Consider the following 21,841-nt stretch of genomic DNA (forward strand, 5'->3'; position numbering starts at 1 on the left):
ATGCTCAACATCATATGTCATTAGGGAATAGAAAATTAAAACAAGATACCATGACAGACCTATCAGAACTACAAAAATCCGAAACGCTGACAACACCAAATGCTGGTGAGGATGTGGAGCAACAGGAACTCTCATTCACTGCTGGTGGGAACGCAAAATGATACAGCCACTCTGGGAGACAGTTCGGCAGTTTCTTATAAAACTAAACATATTCTTAACATACTATATGGCACTCATACACCTCTGTATTTATCCAAATGAGTTGAAAATTTAGGTCTACATGAAAATCTGCACGTGGATGTTAACGGCAGCTTTATTAATAATTGCCAAATCCTGGAAGCACTAAAGATGTCCTTCAATAGGTAAACAGATAAACTATGGTACATCCAGATATTGGAATATTATTCAATTATTTAAAAAAACAGAGCTATCGAGTCACGAAAAGACACGGAGGAACCTTAAATACATATTGCCAAGTGAAAGACGCCAATCTGAAAAGGCTACATACTGCATGATTCCAACTATATGACATTCTAGAAAAGGCAAACTTACAGACAGTAAAAAGGTCAGTGTTTGACAGGGTTTAGGGAAGGGGGGAAATGAGTAGGTGGAGCACCGGAAATTTTTAGGGCGGTGAAACTACTCTGTAAGACCCTATAATGGTAGACACATGACATTATGCATTTGTCCAAAGAGAACTGTAAAAGATAAAACATGGATGGATACTAAAGTAAACTATGGACTTAGTTAACAACAATGTATCAATCAATACTGGCTCATTAATTATAACAAATGTGCCACATTTACACAAGATGTTAATACTAGGGGTAGCTGGGGAGAGGGGCGGAGATAAGGAGGTATGTGGGAATTCTCTGTACTTCATGCTCAATTTTCCTGTAAACTGTTCCAAAAAATAAAGTCTATTAATTTAAAACTAAAACTAAGTCTCTTCCACTTACTGGTTGTGTCACTTCGGACAAGTTATAAACTTTGCTAAGTCTCAGGTTGTTGACTGGTAAATTTGGGGATAATAATCACATTGGAGTTAAGAACATCAAATGAGTTCATACGTATGAAGCACTTAGAACAGTGACTAAACAAATTAAGTGTTCAAAAAATACTGGCTCCTTGTTACTCAAAGTAAGGTCTATAAACTTATAAATTAACATTACGTGGTGGCTTTTCAGACATGCAACTCTCAGGCCCACCCCAGACCTACAGAATCTGCATTTTAATAAGATCCCCCAGATAATTTCTGCACATATAAAGTTGAGAAAAGCACTGTATCTTAAACACTGTCACTAAAACAGAAGCATAAATGCTGGAAGGGTCCAATTTATTACTTGCTGATGCTTATAATAATCTAAAAAACAGATAAAGAATCAATTGTAATAGTTAATGAAATTTTGAAACATACGCGAAAGTGACAGTAACTAAAACATGTAGAAAAGGTACACAAATAAGTAATCTTTATTAAAAGTCTATGTTATGACCATTTCAAATAGTAGATAAATGATTAAAACTATTAGGACCATTTCAAATAGTAGATAAATGATTAAAACTATCAATTTTTTTAAGTCAGAAACTTATCTCACATTGTACTTCAAATATATTCCAAGTGGATTAAAAACCTAAATATTAAAAACAAATATCCAAAGTACTAAAAGGAAACAGAAGATTTTAAATGTTCCGGTGGGGACCTACATTCCAAAATAAAAACCAGAAGTCATATTGGAATGACAGTTTAAAAAAAGAAAAAACCTTTTATATGACAAAAGATACCACAAAAGTTAAAAGTTAAGACAAATGAGATGCAGAGAGAAAATATATCATACGTAATAACAAAGAATTACTAACCATAATGTGATTTTTTTTTTCAGGTCATATACATGAATAAAAAAATAATAATAATCTTTCAAAAAGTTAGCAGGAAAATGGGGAATAAAGTAGATTTATATACTCAGATTCAAAGAGACTGAGTTACAAAAGCTGCAGTGGAACAAAATAAAATAAACCCCCCAAAATCTACCTACAAAAATTTGCATGTGCACAGAAAAAGGTACAGTAGAACATATACTACTAAACTATTATTAACAGTCGTTATCTCTAGAAAGCAGAATTTGGGAATTGAGGAAAGAGTCAGTTTTTTTCTTTATAAATTTCTATATAAACTGAACTTTTCACAATGAATATGCTGTTTTTCTTTCTTTTTTTTTTTTAAACTTTTATTTATTTAAGTGTGTTTTTCCAGGACCCCTCAGCTCCAAGTCAAGTAGTTGTTTCAATCTAGTTGTGGAGGGTGCAGCTCACAGTGGCCCATGTGGGGATGAACCGGCAACCTTAAGAGCACCGCGCTCTAACCAAATGAGCTAACCGGCCGCCTCTATGCTGTTTTTCTTTATTTACTTTTGTTTAATTATAGAAGAAAAAATATTGAGTGACAGTTTTAGCTTAAAAGGCTGATACTTTCAGTAAGAATTACACATTTTATGGTTTTCCAGACAGTTACTTAACCTCAAACTCTTATGACATTTGGAAAACATAGCTTCTTCAAGTTATCAAAATTCTCCTAAGAATTCTTTAAGTATAAATATGCCAAATTTTTTTCTCCTCCCCAAGTCGGCCACTATGTTCAATTTTCAGTGGCCTTCCAAAATGTCTAAACCAGACAAAAAATTTAGCAACACAACACAAAATACTGAAACAGTGCCCACTTGTCCAAAATACTATGTCTAATATAATAGTAACAGATATCAACTGTTTAAGTCAATGCAAGTGACTCAATATTGACTCCAGTTTCAAATCTGAATCAGTTCTCGATCACTAAACTGGTAAAGAAAAAAAAATGTTTTTGAGCTATTTATCACCTCTTAACTAAATGCAAAGCTTCAGACCCCAAATTGCTAAATGTAGGAAAAGTACATGCCCTCAAGAAGACTGCCAATGGAAGGGTTTTTCTAAAAAAGTGGTTCGCAAACACAGCAGGAAAATCTTGTATTAGGTACTCAGTTACCATTTTAATTCCCTCAACCAATTTGGAAACTACTTAAGTAAAAGACTAAGAAGAAAAACATGAAAAAAAAAGAAAAACATAAGAAAAGATGAAAAAAAAATCTTACATATTGAAAGCACATAAAATAGTCCAAGTCTACTTGTTTTTCAGTTGCCTTTTGCTGGTTAGAATATTAAATTCCTTTGCTCTGGATGAATTGGAAATTAGCTTTGCTGGTTTCTTACAATGCACTTAAATGTTCAGCTTCTATAACGAATTATATGACAGCTAAGAGGTTTTTTGTTTTGTTTTTTTCCACTACTTAAACGTCAAACAAGTTTAAGCTAAAATAATCAGTACCCATGTCTCAGAAGATATAACCACAACTAAAATGGAATCATAAGTTAGTGAGGTAATTTCTCTACAAAGGAAAGAAAAGAATCCTTACGTGTTACCATATATGTAACCAGACATAGTATCTCGGTTTATAGAACATCATACTCAGAGCCACTAAGCATGTCAGCATCTTCTGCTCAATCTAAATTCAGCTGCCAGGATATTTGCAACCAAAACAAACTGTTTAACTTTTGAAAATGAGAAACTAGGTCCTACAATCTCTCTGGCCTGATTCACCAATAAAGATGTGAGTAAAAAGAAATTATCAGGAGAGCAAACCCAGGTTTTAAGTTCTTAGTGAAGTTTCTTAAGATTCCTCATATTAAAAGAGAAAGAGAAACCTTATCAGTAATGTTAGAAATTGCACACTCCACATCTCATATTCAGTCAGAAAAAAAAGAAAGAAAAAGCTCTTCAGGTACACTGATGACTTTATCATTTGCCAACGAGCATAGTATATCAAAAAGATCTAGGAAAAATGTGCCTGTAAGAGTATAGCATTAGGAATTCACAGAGAGACTGGTCAAGAGAAAACAAGCTCAAAACTAAGGTTAAAATCTTTTAGCATTTTTAATGTTGGAATTACTCCTGTGCTGAAGAGACTTAAGCATGCTCTCAAATGTAATTTGTCAGTAAATGCCAAGAATTATTTTAAAACAGCTTGCTTTATCCAATTTCTAATAGACTTTATTATCATCAAACACCAAAAATTGTGTAACCCTACACCTTTGTAATTATCTCAAAGATATTTTAAATGAAAACAGCACACTATTTATTGCCTCCCATTCTAAACTCACTTTTCTTTACTCTTTCAGATTACTGACTCTCAAAATTGGATACCAAAGACTGATTCACCACTCCTCCAATGCATCAAAAGACAACACTAAGAAAACAAACAATCCACTTTTTAAAAATAGGTAAAAGATTTGAACAAGTACTTCACCAAAGAAGGTATATAGCTAGCAAGTAAGGACATAAAAAGATGTTAGTATCACTGGTCATTTAATAGTTGTGCATTTATCACTGCACAACTATTAGAATGGCTAAAATGTTACCATACTAATGTTGGTGAGTAGATGGAGTAATTGGAATTCTAATACAGTGCTAGACAGAATGTGAAATAGTACCACCACTTTGTAAGACAGTTCGGCAGTTTCTTTAAAAGTTAAACACACACCTACCGATTATATGATGCAGCCATTCCACTTCAAGGTGTTTAACCAAGTCAAATGAAAATATAAGTCTACCCACACTTCCTCATCAATTTCACAGCAGCTTTATTTGTAATAGCCAAAAATTAGAAACAATTCAAATGTTCATCAACAGATGAGTGGATAAATAAATCCTCTTAAATCCATACAGTAACCCAGATACACCCCTCAGCAATTAAAATGTAACAAACTACTGATCTACAGACAACAACAATGAATGACTCTGAAACACAGAATGCTGATGAAAGAAGAGTACATCCTGGATAAGGCCATTTACAAGAAATTCCAGAAAGGCAAAGCTAACCTATCATGACAATAAATCAATGGTTTTCTGGTGGTAGAGTTGGGCGGGAATGAGTGCAAAGGGTCCTAAAGGAACACTCTGGGCTAACAGAGAAATTCTGTATCTTGATGGTGTGTTCATTACATGGGTATATATATTTATCAAAATGCAAATCATATACTTTAAATGGTTCCATTTTATTGAATACAAATTATGCCCACTCAAGAATATTAAAATGTTGTTTTGTGGGGGAATCTATACAGTTATCATGTTTCCTAAGATGTTTATAGTACCTTTCACGAGAAACTTTCAAATCTTTGCCACTCTTACAAATAATCTCAGAAAAAGCTGAGATTATCATCCCATTTTATAAATTGCGGGGGCAGAGGAGAAGCAGGATACACAGGAGTAGCAATTAGAAGGATGAGCTGGGAGCATAACATTACATTTGGGCAGATTTATCAGTGACAGTGAAACAACTGACAGGACAAGAAATAAACAAAGTGCTGACCTGCTGAAAAATCTAGCTGGAAACATATAAAAAGTAAATGTCAAAGAAAAATGTATGTTCCCAGAAGATGGGGTGAAAACAGGCAGTAAATGCCTACGGTCAACGTTACCTATATGTGCCACAAATATAAAAGAAAACCAGTCATATACAAATCAATTACCTTTAATATAGGTCAAGTGAGTAGCAGCAGCTCAGAACCCAAGGTATCTGATCTGAATCCACATCTGCCATCGATTGGCTCACACTTAATTAAGGTCATTAACTCTGAGTGTTCAGGGTCCCTCCCTTTTTAAAACAAAAATATTAATTCTGGTCCCTGAATAGCCCCTTTGGGACACTGCAGAAATAAAGAATTTATGTGAAAACGAATTTAAAAGTTATACAGTCAAATTATACTCGCCATGCAAAAGCATGCAACTAAGAATACACTACATTATCAAATCAGATTAATAAATAATAATTAGATAAATTAAAAATAGATAAGTTAAAAATGGCTCCCTATATAGCCTCAATAAAGATCAAGCCCAATAGCCTCAGCTAAAAATTCATTTCCTGTATTAACTGACTCCATCCCATCTATTTAAAATATATCAATCCAGATTCATCTACTGTCCCCCAAACATATTATTTTCCCTCCCTGGATATGCTGTCCCCAAACTACTGTTAGCAATCCAGCTCCTATACTTTATTTAAAAGTGATCCTGAAGTCCAGATCCCACTGGCCTAATAAAAACCTTGCTTATCTCCAACCCAAAATGTTCTTTGCTTTCTCTGAATTTCTAGTGCTTAATCAGCACTATAAAATACAACATTTAATTTTGAATCATATTTTCCTGTTCTCTAATTGTTTTGCTTTTTAAATCTTATTTCTTCATCTACAAAAAGGAAGAGCCTTAAGGATGGATACCAGAGCCTTAAGGATGGAACCTTAAGGATGGATACATGACTTCTTAAGGAGGGATACAACAGCCTGTTGTAACTTACAACGCTGTTAGGAAGGCAGAAAGCAGGGCTTGTTACTCTGTGATGTTGTAGTACAAACTTGAGTAGAAGGAAATCTGAACTACCTTCCGTTTTGGCAACCTCAGCAAGAACCTATGATTTTACTTGCCCCATCTGGAGTTGGAAGAAGGAAAGTTTAACAGTTCTATATCCAAGTTGTTGGGCTTTTTGTTTTTTGTGGGTGGTGGTGTTTTTTTTTCAGTTTTTATTATGGAAATTTTCAAACATATACCTAATAGGAAGAAATAGTATAATGAGTCTTCTATACACATGAGCCAGCTACAATTACAAACACACGGCCATTCGTATCTATTCTCCTGACCACATCTTCCTCTCTCCAGCGGAGCCCAGACATCATATTATGTCATCCATACATACTTCAGTATATATTTCTAAAAGGTATTTTTTCTTTTGAATATGACCACAATAGTATTTCCCCACCCAAAAAGATAATAATTCCTTAACATCGAATATCCAGTCAATGTTCATATTTCCCTACTGTCATATAATTTTTTTTTAGCACTTGGTTTGTTTAAATCAGGATCTAGGATTACTTCAAGAGGAAAAATGGTTTCCTTTTCTCCTGGCTCCATGACCTTTTTTTTCCTCCTTCAATTTCATACTTTTACCTTCTTAATTTTTAAGTGTAGGCGGAAAAGCATTTCATTTTCCCAGTACCCTCTACTCTCCTTAATAAAGAAAATATCCCTTATTACTCCCAATACTGAAGTCTGCCATTACCTCAGAGCTGTTAGCACATTCAGAAAAACATTTAACATGATGACATAGTTTCCTTCACAGTTAAGTTGTCACATTTCATTTACAACTCAGGAAGAGTTTTAAACGCTAACATCATAAAAATGTAAATAATGTAGACCCCCATTAAAAGATTATTTTCTATTTCTATTAATCTTTCTGAGGAGTTCAATTTTAAATTTCAGCTATTACACTGTCAGCTTCCCATTTTAAGTGAGTTAATATTTAGTGGGACATTTAAGCTTAAAAGATTACAGGCACAGTGCTAAGAGACCAACATTAGGGTACCTCTATTTCTTAGCCATGAAATCCATCCCTCATTATTCACAAGGGGAACCAGGTAAGAAGCTACGCAATAATCAGCTCAAATACACACCCTTCACTAGAAAATAATATAAAAGCACACAGTGAATCAGTGGGGTCATTTTCATTCATTTTCAGCATAGATTAACAGAAAACAGATAGCAAATGTTAGGTAAACAATGGGGAGGAATTTTTTAAGAAGTATAATCTTTACAACTACTGCTAAACCCCAAGAGCTAGTAACTTGGACATTCAGCAGGGAAGGCTGAATCAAAACCCTTTTATTACCCACTTGCTTGCGCTCAGCATTGTGGAAGACAAAAAAACAACATAGCCGTCTCTGCCTTTAAGAAACACACTCTAGCTGCTAAAATGAGACTTGAGATACTTCAACAATTCCCCCACCGTATGAGATATATCAGTAAGCACTAAACTGTATGAATCAAATTTAAAGTAGTTCATAGAAGGGATGGCTCAGCAAGGGCTAAAGAAGTCAAAGAGAACTATGAGAAGGTCAGAAGAATAGACGAACCTTGAAGGCAGAGCAGGATGGGACTCAGTAACATCAGGTTAGACTGTAAGCTCATGAAGAGACCAGGTCTCTCTCTTGTTCACCACTCCATCCCAATGCCTGGCACAGTGTCTGAAATACAGTGGACACTCATATTTGTGGATGACTAGGAGGAAAAAGGAGGGAGAGAAGAAGGGAGGAAAAAAAGACTAGGCATTCCAGAAGACTTTTTTTTAATGAAAGACTAAATATGGCAATTTCATGAAACAGTGAGAAAACACAGAATGATGAGAAATTAGGGAAAACAGGTAGAATGAACCCAAACTATCCATGGTTTTAAAAGTCTGCCAAAAGAAATATAAAACTGATTACATGTTAAATACTAAAATGAATATATCTAGAAAGCACATCCTGTTGTGTTTCTACTTTTTAAGAACAATAACTAAGAGGATAATTGGCCATTTTCCCTAAGATGGACCTTCATCTTTGTAATGTTACTGTGCATAACCTGGAAAGTGTTAACATTCCTCTTGAGAAGAACTAACACACCACTGGCTAATAATTGTTTTCCTTGAATATTTTTACTATCTAGAAATGTGACTGAGTTATCACTAAGGTCAGTTTATTTGGTAGTTGTGTAACCAAATACCTGAGACTCACCACAATCAAGGCAAGAGATGGATGAGTGTAACCCAGCAGAAAAGCCAGTGACTAATGGTGAATCACAACTTTGGTGACTATTTCACCAAAATGTCAACCTCCCATATTAACACTCCCCTACAATGATCGGTGAGGGTACATCAAAAATATTATCCAATTAAGTATTCTCCAATATTTTGCAGTACAATTTTACAGGATTAGTGGCAATAAAATCTAGCTGGGTCTAAGTTTATAAACCAAAATTTGTTAAATCAAGGAGATTCTTACCTCCTCAAACTTAACAATTTTGAGAATTCATGATTATGGTGGTCTCAGTGTATATATGAATTACCCAGACATTCCCCACACCTTCCCGCCCCAACAAGTTCCAGGTCCTGGCTACCACCAGCTATGATCTTAAGTGGGAGCTACATAATCTTTATATAGAAGGACTTTTTTAGGAATTGCAACCTAAAGGGAGAAGGGGACACAGAAGAATTTATCTTAAAGCTACATATGCATGGCAAGTGCATTACTTTAATTTAAATTATATGCATATTCAGAGTGAGTGTGGCCAGCTGTTAGCATTTCCAATGGTCATTTCCCTTAGCATTCCTTCTACTCTTTCAGCCCAAATTATCTGTAACAGACAAAATGTCTGGTTACATATTACCACTGTTACAATGACAGTGATGAATTTTGGTTATTTGGAATTCCACTGTTCAATTTTGATGCCTAACACCTAGTGTGTGGAAAGAACAAGAGTTTTGTAGTCATAATGACCTACTTATAAATTTCAGCTCTACCACTTGAAGGTTTGTGACCTTGGACAAGTTACAACTGAATTTCAGTTTCCTCAATACAAACTAGGTGTAACGACACATACTTTGCAGAGTTGTTGAGAGGTTAGCATGACTTATATAAAATATCCAAAACATAGAGGCACTTAGCCTATGGTAATTATGATGGAAAGTTGATAATCAGGCCTACACTGAGGTTTCCAAATAGTGTTTACTATATAAAATGAAAGCAAGAATCAGCCTCACTGTCTAGCACCGTTGTAAGAGGACCTACCTATCCTTGTATAGTTTCCCCTGGTCTCCAGAGAACAGTCTTCAGGGCAAAATGAGCATTACAGCCTATGTTTGTCATTAGTATGCCATCATCCCCTCCCTGACTCTAGGGACTCGAGAAAACCCAATGTTTTCACTATTGCCTATTTCTGTTTTATGGCCTCGGCCAAACACATTCCCTTAACAGATCTTGACTACTGTTTTGCCCCCGTCTATTGTAGGGAACTCTGCAAGTCTCCAATTTCGCAAGCACCATGCGTTGGCTTACCATACTACTGTACTCCAAGATGGCAGCCAACCCATGATGCTCTGCCAGTGCCTTTTATGTCTCTGTCACAGGCTGATTACCTGGTAAACAGGACCCTCATTTCTGGAATGATAGGTACACCCCTCTCGCTCTCAAGCTTGCTCACCTTATGTCACCTTATGTCATCTTATTCTCCCACCACCACTACCCTACCTCTCTACAACAGTATCTGCAATTTGCATAAAGCACAAAGATACTGAAAGAGGAGTTCGAAGACTCTGGTTCTTCTGCCTTCACTTCTAACACTCACACTAGTTCTGAAGGAATATCTACGTTTTTCCGTGCAAAATGCTGTGCTTACCTCACAAGACGGCAGTAAGGCTCAAACAAGATATCTGTCAGCATGTTAGACAGATGTAAGATATTATTATAACTATAACGTTAAAGTTTTATTATGACTTGACATTTACTTCTGCATATTAAACCCTAACGTTTTGGTAAATTCTCTGGCATTATTTATATTAGCAAAAGATTGGAAATACTCACATAGCTAACCATAAGGGGACTTATTTTTTTAAAATATGATACATTCTTTCATGGAAATACTGTACAGTATTTTTTTTTTAATTAGAAAGGACCTTCTATACTTATGTGTAATAATCCTCAAGACATAATAGTTAAAAAAAAGATGCAGACTAGTGTGTAGAATTTACTACAATTCGTTTTAAAAGAGAGGTATAGTAAATAGACAACACGTTACTTGTATACACATCACATAAAATACCTCCGGATACAAAGACAATAATAATACAGGCTGACTATAGGAAGGGGATCTGGATAGCCATGTGGTAAATGTGGGCAGGAAACTTTTTTCTGTATTTTACTCTTTTGTAACTTTTAAAAGTTTGAAACCCTAGTCCCCTAGATGAGATAGGGAAATCATCTCTTCATATGCCTATAACCTGAGAAGTAATATGAACCGCTAATGAGGATGACAGCATATCTGACAACTCATTTCCTCAGCCAGCCTCAACATCAGTTACCACCACCTAAAACAGTGTTCCTCTCCATGATCTCATTCCATCAAGTGAGTCGAGTTAATTTACTCTTTCTAGTCAAACTTCCTGACTTGCTGTTTATGTGTCTATGTGCTATACATTTCACACTCAATGTAATTTGTAAACTCTTGAAACTTACTGTCTTGAGGGTTCTACTGCAACCTTAGAAGGGTCCTCTGAACCATTATGTTGCCTGCCTTCAAAGCTGGTTAGGGATCCATTCCAATGCTAACTTTTCTGAACCAAACACCGAGTTCTGCTTCTTAGTCACTCAGATTCACCATAGGACCAAAGCAAATCACTAATTTGAGTCTCAACAATTAGGTAGCTATAATGCAGACCATCCCCATTTTTACAGAAGCGTAAATTATGTTAATTTCCTCCAATCTGGCAGAAAAGCACCCCTTTCAAAGGTTGCAAAATCACTCTTCATGGGGGTAAGTAAAATTTACCAAGGCAACATCCTCCCAAACCTACATTTTAAATGATATGGCCTTAAATATACAGGACTACAATCATGCTGGAATGACCTAACAGGACCTAAAACACTGCTCAAAACAGCAGCAAGTGCTACTTCCATTCTTGCTCTCCTGTGGCAAGCAGGTTATTTTTGGACCTAGCCTATGAAGTCGCACTTTGTTGACTATGAGCTTCATCCTCTGAATATTCCTTTCACATTCAACCTTGGTTCTCGCCTTCTGGCACAGAGCTCCAAAACCTCAATGGACTACATAATGAAATGCTGGGTTACTTTAGTGCAAAAAGGTCAAGCCTACAAAAGATTTCTAATTGGGAAATCTCTTCAATGAAAGCATATAGAAATTTGCTGACTCCTTTTTCCAATAGCTATTTGTTTTCTCTGAAACAAACCTTCAGTTAAACACAAAGCCAACCACCTAGCAAAGCTCAAATACAGATAGGTGTTTTGCAAGCACAGTAAATCTCAGGAGTAACTAATCAACATGAGATAACATCTACTAACAAGATGCATAGTGGTGTGCTGGGACATTAACTGCCTAAAAATCTGTTAAGACTAGTTTTGAGGAAAATAAAGAATACAACTAAAAGAAAAGCCCATTTTCCACCAAGAAAAAAACCTGTAAAAGGAAGAACTGTGTAAGTCAACTAGTCTTGCTACACAAAAACCCTTTATTCCAGGGTTATTTTCAGTAGTACTTAACTCCAGAGTGGAGACTAAGGGTCCCAAACAAACCTATTTGAGTATTTTTCTACTTTAATACTTCTAAAACCCACGGTTAGGCTAATTAAGGAAAAGTCTGAAAGAGCTTGACAAAACGTTGCCTTTTTTTTTTTTTTGAAGAAAGTGGGTAATCATCTGAAAATACACTTGTAAATTAGCAGTTATTTAGAATTAAGAATTTCATTGAAGCACTCCAGAATAATGTTCCAACTGAAAAGAAAGCAAGGATTTTACCACAACAGGTCTGCCTTGCTCCATTAGCTCAGATCTCCAGACATTAAATTTCTCTACTTTAAACTTCTCTTACACTCACAAGACCCTAAAGTTGGTTTCTGCATGAGAAAGACATGACAGAAAACCCCGAGAATGACTATTTTAGACTATAAGAATTTATATTTTACAGAGAAAAGGAGGCTGCAATGAAGAAAAAGACAATTATTATTTAGCCATGTTCTGAACTTCACCCAAGTCATATCCAATAAATTGGTCTAATACTACTGCCACAGAAAGGAAACATGTCTTGCGCAAGGTGAGAAGTCAAGGTCACTAAACTGAATTCTGTATACCTTTTTTAAGTAATATCTTTTCCACTATCTGCTTTGACATCAGCTGGAGGCCAACACAATTTCTTGATGCCTTTTCTGCCACCAACCATCTCTGTATATTCTGCATTAAATAACTGTCAGCAAAATGTTGTTTTTCTAAAGATGCCCAAGATTATAAAATGAGAGTTTGTAAAAAGACACTTAGGATGTCAAGCCAGAACTAAGTATGTCATAACCTAGAAAAGCTCTTCAGCAAGTAACACCTCAAAGTCATTTCTACTTCGCAAGCTGAATCTCACAATGCATCACATTTCAATCAGTAAGTTAAATGAGTGTTTTCTACGGGACAGCAAGAAGTTTTACTAAAGGAGATTACAATGCTTCCCAAACTGGTATAACATTTTTAAGAATGTTTGAGGCTGGCCTTCCAAATATACCTGACGGAGTGTAAACCTACAGTATCAAAGCAAGTAAAGACAATACCATCAATAAATTAAGAGTTTGGAAATGTACCCAAATATCTATAGAGATTTTGTGGATAAAGTAGCTTTCTAAATCAAGAGAGAAAAGATGGATTATTCAATAAGTTGTATTGGAACATCAAGCCAGACACCTGGAGAAAAAGATTCATTCATTCAATAAATCTGATACAAGCACATGTGCCAGACACTAAAAATAAGAACAAGGGGGAAAAAATTACACAATCCATTGCCCTCATGAAGCTTACAGTCAAGTGAGCTGAACACCTGAAACTAATATAAAATAATACTGAATGTCAACTATAATTTTTAAAAAATTGTCATGGAAATATAATGCAGCATAGGGAATATAGTCAACAATGTTATAATAACTATGTACAGTATCAGATGGGTAATAGACTTATTGGGGTTATCACTTTGTGCGGTATATAAATGTCTAATCACTATGTTGTTTTGTACACCTGAAAATAAAAAATTCACACACACACACACACACACACACACACACAGAGTCATATCTGTAGTATATCTGTAGTATAATTAGGTTCAGAAGCATATCTGTAGTATAACTAGGTTCCCTAATATTCGAAAGGCTATTACACATTAAGAGAGAAAAAAAGCCAAAAAACCCAATAGAAAAGTGGACAAAGGACACAGACAATTCCAAGAAAAAATACAAATCGCTAATAGACAAATTAAATGACTCTCAAACTCAATAATAAGTAAATACAAACTAAAATGACATTTTCTTTTACCTGTCAGATTGACTCCCTAAAAAGACGGCTGGTTGCCAGTGTTAAAGAGAAGAGAAAGAGTATTGTCATACACTCTGGAGTGAACTAGCAAGGCCTTTCTTGGAGGGCAATTTGGCAACATTTATAAAATGTGAAGCACTCATACTTTGACTCAAACATTCTATTTCTAGTGAATTGTTATATTAAATTACTAAGAAAATGACAAACCTAGTTTCAAAGAGTCAAACATTGTATATATCATAATAGAAAAGAATACATAACTTTGGTAAATTTACTCTAGATTGGACCTAATAAAAATCTAGTATTTTAAAAACAAATTAAGTCTTAGACTTAAGAGTATTCTGAATAGTAAATAGTGCAACAGCAAATGGAATAGAAAAGAAACACTACCACAAGTGTGCAAATACAAGGAAACATTAACTGACATATAATTTGTAATTTAAAAAAAGCTGGAAACAACCCTAAAACCTATCAATAGGGTACTAGTTAAATAAAGCATACTGTATCCATAAACTGAAATACTCTACAGCCATTAGAAAGATTAAGACCAAGGCAAAACATACTGACATAGAAGAATGTTGGAGATATATTATTAAATTTAAAAACAAGTAGCAAACTAGATGGATGATCCCTTTTCAATAAAAAACATAAACTATTAATATGTGAGTAGGAAGAAAATCTGGTTATAAAATGTTAACAATGTGTTCTCTGGAGAGAGGGAACTTTCACTTTCTATGTCAAATATTTTGTAAAGTTTGATTATTTTATAAAACACATGTATCAGATAAGATTGATACATTGATAGATGTTTTTAAAGAGACTTTGATGCTATTATATAAAATGTCTGGAAAGGGAGAACTATCTGAAAGTGGGAGAAAGGTACAGAATGAGTCCAGAGGAAAATATTCGCAGAACATATAATTTCAGAGTTAAAATAATTTTACAAATAAAGAGACTAGGAAATCAAAATTAAAAACTTTTGCGCTACAAAACAAAACCATCACAAAACTGAAACAATCCACACAATAGGAGAAAATATTAAATCATACATCTGATAAAGAACTTCTATCCAGAATACATAAAGAATTCTTATGTAACTCAACAATAAAGACAAATAACCCAACTAAAAAACTGACACAAAAAATAATCTGAATGTACACTTCTCCAAAGATCTACAAATGGTCAATTAGCATGTGAAAAGATGCTCAATACCCTAATAGTTATGGAAATGAAAATCAAAGCCACAATGAGATGCCACTTCACATCCATTTGCATGGCTAGATCAAAGAAAGAAAGTAACAAGTTTTGGTGAAGATGTAGAAAAATTGGAACCCTAATATATTACTGGTGGGAATGTAAATTGGTGCGGCCATTTTGGAAAAGTTCGGCAATTCCTCAGTTAAACGTGGAGTTACTACATGATCTTGCAATTCCTTTCCTAGGTAAATGCCTAAGATAAATGAAAACATACATCCACACAAAAACTTGTACATGAATGTTCGTAACAGCATTGTTCATAATAGCCCAAAAGTACAAATAATGCTAAAGTCCATTGATTCATGACTGGATAAACAAATGCAGTATATCCACAATGGAATAGTATTCAACCATAAAAAGCAATGAATTGCTAACATATGCTAGACAGAACCTTGAAGACATTACACTCAGTCAAAGAAGCCAGACACAAGAGGCCATTTATTTTATGATTCCATTTATATGAAATGTTCACAGAGATTAGTTAGCGGTTGTTTAAGGCTGGGAGAAGAAGGCTGAGGAAATGGACAATCACTGCTAATGGGTGTGCCACTTCTTTCAAGGGGAATGAAAATGTTCTGATACTCATTGTGGTTGATGACTGCACACTCCATGAATATACTAAAAACATTGAATTGGGTGAATTGTATGGTATAGGAATTAAATCTCAATAAAGCTGATGAAAAAAAATACATATAAATAAAAAAGAAATTGGAAGTTCCATGAGGTTGAGTGATTTGTCCAAAGAAAAGTGCCAGGCTAATAAAAACTGAAACAGGAAACATGTAGCTTGACTCCCACACCAATGCTAAGTTCATTACTACAAATTGCCTCAGGCAATTTTGATGGGCCAAAAAGGTTCCCTAAAAAACTAGAAAAGCAGAAAACACTGGCACTAGCATAAGAAAAGGAAGGGAAATTTAGATAACACTACAGAAATGAGGTTTTCAAAATTTAATGTAACTCCAAAATGGATTCTTGGCCTAAAAACTCTAACCATTGATATAAGAGGTTGTGACCACTATAACAGTGCCCCTTTTACTGAGAGCTCAATTAGAGCCGGGCACCGATGCAGCTGCTGACTGAAAAAGAAGAAGGAAAATGAGATCAGAAGGAACAGCAGGCTGAAATCACGGGCCACGCTTCTGTACATGTCGAAGAGACAAATAAGTAACATGCTTCAAACAAGGTATTTTATTCTCAAGGCTTGCAAACTCCTCTAAAGAGGACCAAAAATATCATCCCAAGATTTAATTACCTGCCAAAATTACTACTATATACATATAAGATACTTAGGTATAATATATAAAAGGGGTATCTCTGCAGCTGACTTGGACACAAAGATCGCTGCTGGAATACAACGGCCCCATTTGACTAGAATAACAATATCATTGTTGATGTAAAAATAGAAAGTAAGCCAAGAGCATACAATCACTAAAAACGTTATTTTGACAGTTTCAAAAAATGAATTATTAAAAAAACTGGTCTATCATCAGAACACTGCTTATGCAACATTAGAACATTCTGACAGAAGGAAAGGACAATAGGAGGCAGGAAGCAGACAGAAGAATTCCTGCAGGTCCCCAACTTATCCTAATAAGAAACACACAGCTCTGATTCTGCCTTACATAATAAAAACAATTCTGTTTCTTGTGGCATAAGAACGAAGATTTCTTCTGCCAGGAACAGAAAACAACTTACTACATGAAAATGTCAACTTGTTCCATGGAACACTGCACTGGCAGTGAGCAAAACTAGAGTTTGGGCTGTTTCCTCACCGAATTTTTAACGTCACTGGCCCATTACCAAATTCAGTTCAGTTCACACAGTGACAAAATACCACCCTGAAGTATACACTATAAATAAGAGTCTATAAAGTATCTTGTCCTCAAATTTCTAAGAACTTTGACTTATTTATAATTTTATATTAATGTAGCTCTCCTAACCCACCTCCAGTCTACCATCCTGCCAAAATAATCAATGCTTTTCCCTCTCTCTGTAAAGCAACTGGTGGCCCCAGCATGCAAACTGGCCTCAATTAATAGCTACTCTCTTACTCCTAGACAGATCTGCTCTCACCCATTAAGGTGCATGCTTACCAAGAATTGTTTTTTCTCAAGCCTATTTATACCAGTTGCTTTTGTTCTTACAGCTATATAATTAGGTATTTAAACTAATAAGAAATCAGGGAGAACAGAAAGACATGTTCCTATGAAAAGTAAGTTGAACACTTTAAAGGAGACTTGGTAAAGCCAAATTAGATGTGGATACAAATGTAAAAGATTCTTGGGGAAATCATAAAACCCAAGAGGGATTCTATACTCATACTGCTTCACAAGTGCCTTTAAATTCCTACTCTGCTTTTAGAAAGCAAATCAAAACTGGAAATCACAGATAATGAACTATGGGTATATTTAATGGAAACGAGATGAAGGCACTGCAATTAGGGCATCCATACACAAAGAAAGGCCTTGACCCTACATCAAGTGATTAACGAATGTGGGATTTTGTTGTTTTTCTGTCCCCTTCTTCCGCCTCCCCGCCCCCTCCGGTTCACGCCGTTGGCTCTCAGTCTAGTTGTGTAGGACACAGCTCCCTGGCCCATGCAGGTATTATGAGCCTTGCGCTCCCCCCACTGAGCCAGTCAGTCGCTGGTCGACCGTCATCTGCTCACAGCAGCCCACGGCCACTCTCGCCGGCTGTCAGCCGCTCGTGGCCACTGGCCGCTCCTGCCGCTCCTGGCAGCACAGAGCAGCCCAGGGCAGCTCACGCCAGCCTCCAGCTGCTCACGGCAGCCCAGCTCCAGGGAGAGCTGTTGTTCACAATCTTAGCTGTAGAGGGCGCAGCTCACTGGCCCATGTGGGAATCGAACCAGTGACCTCAGCGTTAGGAGCACAGCGCTCCAATCGAGCCAGCCGGCAGGCACGAATGTGTTTCTTAAACAAACTGCAAAGAAAAAGACAAGTAGGGGAAATCTAGAGAGTAAAACAAAAAATTTAAAAAACAAACTTATGGAACATCAATCAATTATAATGTATGAACTTTATAATTTAGACCCTGACTCAAACAAATAAGTGGTTTTAAAAAAAGAAAAGAAAACATACATATACATGACAATCAGGGAAATTTTAACACTGACTTGATATTTAATGACATTAAAGAATTATTGGGTGGCAGGTTAGCTCAGTTGGTTAGAGCGTGGTGCTGATAACACCAAGGTTGCTGGTTCGATCCCCGCATGGGCCACTGTGAGCTGCTCCCTCCTTAAAAAAAAAAAGTCACCAAACTTCTAAATACCTTTAAAATATATATATTGCTTTAGGTAGGATAATGGTATTGTGGTTATTTTTTTAAAAAAAGAATCCTCATCCATTTAGAGATACAAGACAAAATATTTACAAACTAAATGATAGGTTTCTGGGATTTGCTTCAAAACAAACTAGGAAGAAAAGAGAAACAGGAAGGGGGATAGATGAAAGATTGGCCATGAAGTGATAACTGCTTAAACTGAGTGACAGGTCCATGGGAGTTCATTATATTATTCTCTCTACTTTTGTTTATGTTTGAAATTTTCCATAATAAACACTTTTATATGCATTCATTCATATGTATATTTTCAGTTAAAATAATATATTAAAAGTATATACGAGTATGTATCACTATTTCTGATTTCCTTGCTTCATTTGTTCCCCCGCCAATTAAGTAAGCAAATCATAACCCTAACTAATTGTGTAACAGGACTTCTGTTAGAGATAAAAGAAAAGAACATATCATCAGATGCCCCAAATACAACAGCGGTAACCCCAAAACAATTTAAGACCAATATCCCCGTATTACCCATGAAAATCTCTCGAGTAACACATACACTGCCTAAGACAAATCCAAACACAGTAGGGCTGCAGCATCACCATATTTATTCACAGAATTATGGCCCTGACTGTCTCCTTCACCACCTTTTCACCATTAAGAAGAGGGAGCAATAATTTACAATCTTCATTAATCTCTTAAATTCTCACTCAGGTTTACCAAAGAACAGTTATTTAAAAATCAAAGGTTCAGGTAATCCAAGTCTGTTTCTTATTAATCTTTCTTCTTTCCTTCAGCAATTTCTCCAATTTAGGTTTATGTTTCTTTGTGAAAGATCAGTAGAGAATGATGAGTCATAAAAAAACAACTGAAAGGTTAGAGTCATACTTACTCTTTTCTTTCCTCCTCCAGGTTTGGTTCAGGAGCTGCTCTAACCCTCTTTTGAACTGTCCTTTATCGCCCTAGATTTAAAGACGCAGCAGAGTCTTAAAAGCCCTATACTCCCAAGCCAAGAAAGGCAGAGGGGAGACAGACAAGCTAAAGAAAGGCCATCTCATACATTGCTGGGGAGGCTAACCCAGGCACAACCTTTGTTCTGGGAAATAATGTGGCAATCAATATATGTATCAGGTCTTAAAAACATGTGTATCTTCCTCCTAGTAATTTCGCTGCCAACAATCTATTCTGAGCAAAAACTCAGAAATGCATCAAAGATTTGTACACAAAAATGATCATCACAGCAAATCTGTAACTGAAAAACTGGAAAAAATCTTAAATTATGAAAAAGCTCAAAAAATAATAGCAGTCATATAATGGAAAAGTATACATCCATTAAAATGGATGTTTACAAATAGTTTCTGATGATGGGGAAATGCTTGTAATAAATGTTAAGAGGGGAAAGGAATAAAACAGTATATCGATATGATCCCAAATACATATTTTACAATATTAACAACTCTTGCCTCTGGGTAGCAGGATCACAAGTGATTTTTTTCCCTCTGCTTTTTTATAACTTTCTGAGTTTTCCCAAATTTCTTCCATGAGCACAAATTACTTTACTAATCAGAAAAAAAGAAGGGCAAGGTGATAGAAGACAGCCCGCAATAATGAACAATTGGCCTGAAGTAAGGAAATCATAATACCTGTCTTCCTCTACCAGGCCTGCGCTACAAGCCTTGGACCGCTCCTTTAACTAACCTTTTCTCTACCCTGATGAGAATAAAATTTATCTTCTTGTCTCCTAGTATCAGTAGTTGCTGATTTTTGCACACAGATGATACAACAAAAACTAGTTAAATTAATCCATTAAAGGTAAGAACCATTAAAAGTAACCCATTAAAATTAAGGGCCAGTGACAAGACAGTTTTGTGTTTGTTTTAAATCAGCTCACTTAGTATAAAGAACAGAACAAGAGGTAACTCAACAGATAGCTTTAAGTTATTTTCAGGAAGTGCCAGCAGCCTAAAACAGCTTGGTGGGCTGCAAAAGAAGAAAGGCTCCAAGGCAGAAGAGGGTAAAGGAGACATTGGCTGGCTGACTATACCTGTGGGGCCTTCTCAAGGAAGTAACCCACGGGGAGCCTGGACATGAAAGAACCTTCTATTTTTAAAGGGACCTGAATTTAAATTGCAGGGTTTCCTTCAGATACTGAACTTCTTAATAATAAAAATTTGAGATATTCCAAAACTAAATTACTTGCCCAAAAAGGTTGTGAAATCTCCTTAGCTGGAGATTTGTGAGAAAAGGGTAGAAAATTAATTTTCTTTAACATCTTAACGAGAGATAGGAAATTTCAATAATAAAATTCTAAGATATATTAAGAGTATTAAAACAAACCCAGCTCCTATTTTTTTCAATCCTCATATTCATTTACTAAATGAATATTTACAAGCATTGTAGTGGGCACAAGGAATACAGCAGCAAACAATATATTAAAATCCCCATCTTCATGGAGCTTAATTTACCACACTGTGCCTCCTAACAAGTATTAAAAGTTAGATATTTTCTTTTTTTTTTTTAAGTAATATGATGTTTAGAAATGTCAAGCATGTCAAAGCACTGCCAAAAAAATAAACACCATCGAGCATTTGGACTGACCCAGAGAAACCCTAAATAAATATCTATGAAATAAGACTAAAAAACTGTGTGGCTGAGGTGGCAGGGAGACTTAATTTAACTATATACAAATCTGTACTTTTTGAATTTTGTGCCATACATCAATTCCTAGTTTTTGGTAAGTATGTATTTTTTCAAAAGTTTATTGGATGGATGGATGGAATGAATGAATGAAAACTTCTTCAAAAATTTCAGTCTCAAGAAGTTTGGTTACCTAATCTAAATGTTCACATTCAGTTCTTCCGGAGAAGGCAATGAGAAGTAAAGCACACTGCTGGTAAGCATGTACCGGCGCTGAAACTAGGCAAACATTCGACAATTTCTCAGAACTTCTTGATGAAAACCTAAATACAGTTTAAGATAACTGGCCAAAAGTATTCAATTGAGTGAGCCCAGCCTACACAGACGAGCTTCAAGCGATGGGTTTGCTTCTCCTTCCTTTTCAGTTTCTGGGAACTGAGGCTGAATATTCGCAACCTGGTTCCTACTTCTCTGACAACCTACATTCTGAAATGAAATATTATTCAGTGGCCAGAGACTCCTTGTCCACAGTGGATCACACGCCTCCTAAAGAGATACGTTCCTAACATAACTTCGCGACGGCCCATCCAAGTTTTGTACTAACTGATGGAACTTTATTGTGAACAGATCCAAAAGAAGCCCTTTCAAGCTAATTCATCCAAGACTGTTGAGGCTTCTCAAA

At 35.7% G+C, this 21,841-nt stretch overlaps 1 protein-coding gene and 1 non-coding gene across 3 annotated transcripts in view; one reads left to right on the forward strand and one right to left on the reverse strand.

Moving 5' to 3' along the window:
- SIK3 (SIK family kinase 3) overlaps positions 1-21,841 on the reverse strand; it is a 241,643-nt gene that overhangs the window by 212,546 nt on the left and 7,256 nt on the right. The gene's annotated exons all lie outside the window — the stretch shown is intronic.
- On the forward strand, positions 18,389-18,462 carry TRNAI-GAU (transfer RNA isoleucine (anticodon GAU)). The gene has a single exon. It is a non-coding gene; the product is annotated as a tRNA-Ile (tRNA).

The sequence above is a fragment of the Rhinolophus ferrumequinum genome, chromosome 11 (genome assembly GCF_004115265.2).
Source record: "Rhinolophus ferrumequinum isolate MPI-CBG mRhiFer1 chromosome 11, mRhiFer1_v1.p, whole genome shotgun sequence".
In the NCBI taxonomy this organism is placed as follows: domain Eukaryota; kingdom Metazoa; phylum Chordata; class Mammalia; order Chiroptera; family Rhinolophidae; genus Rhinolophus; species Rhinolophus ferrumequinum.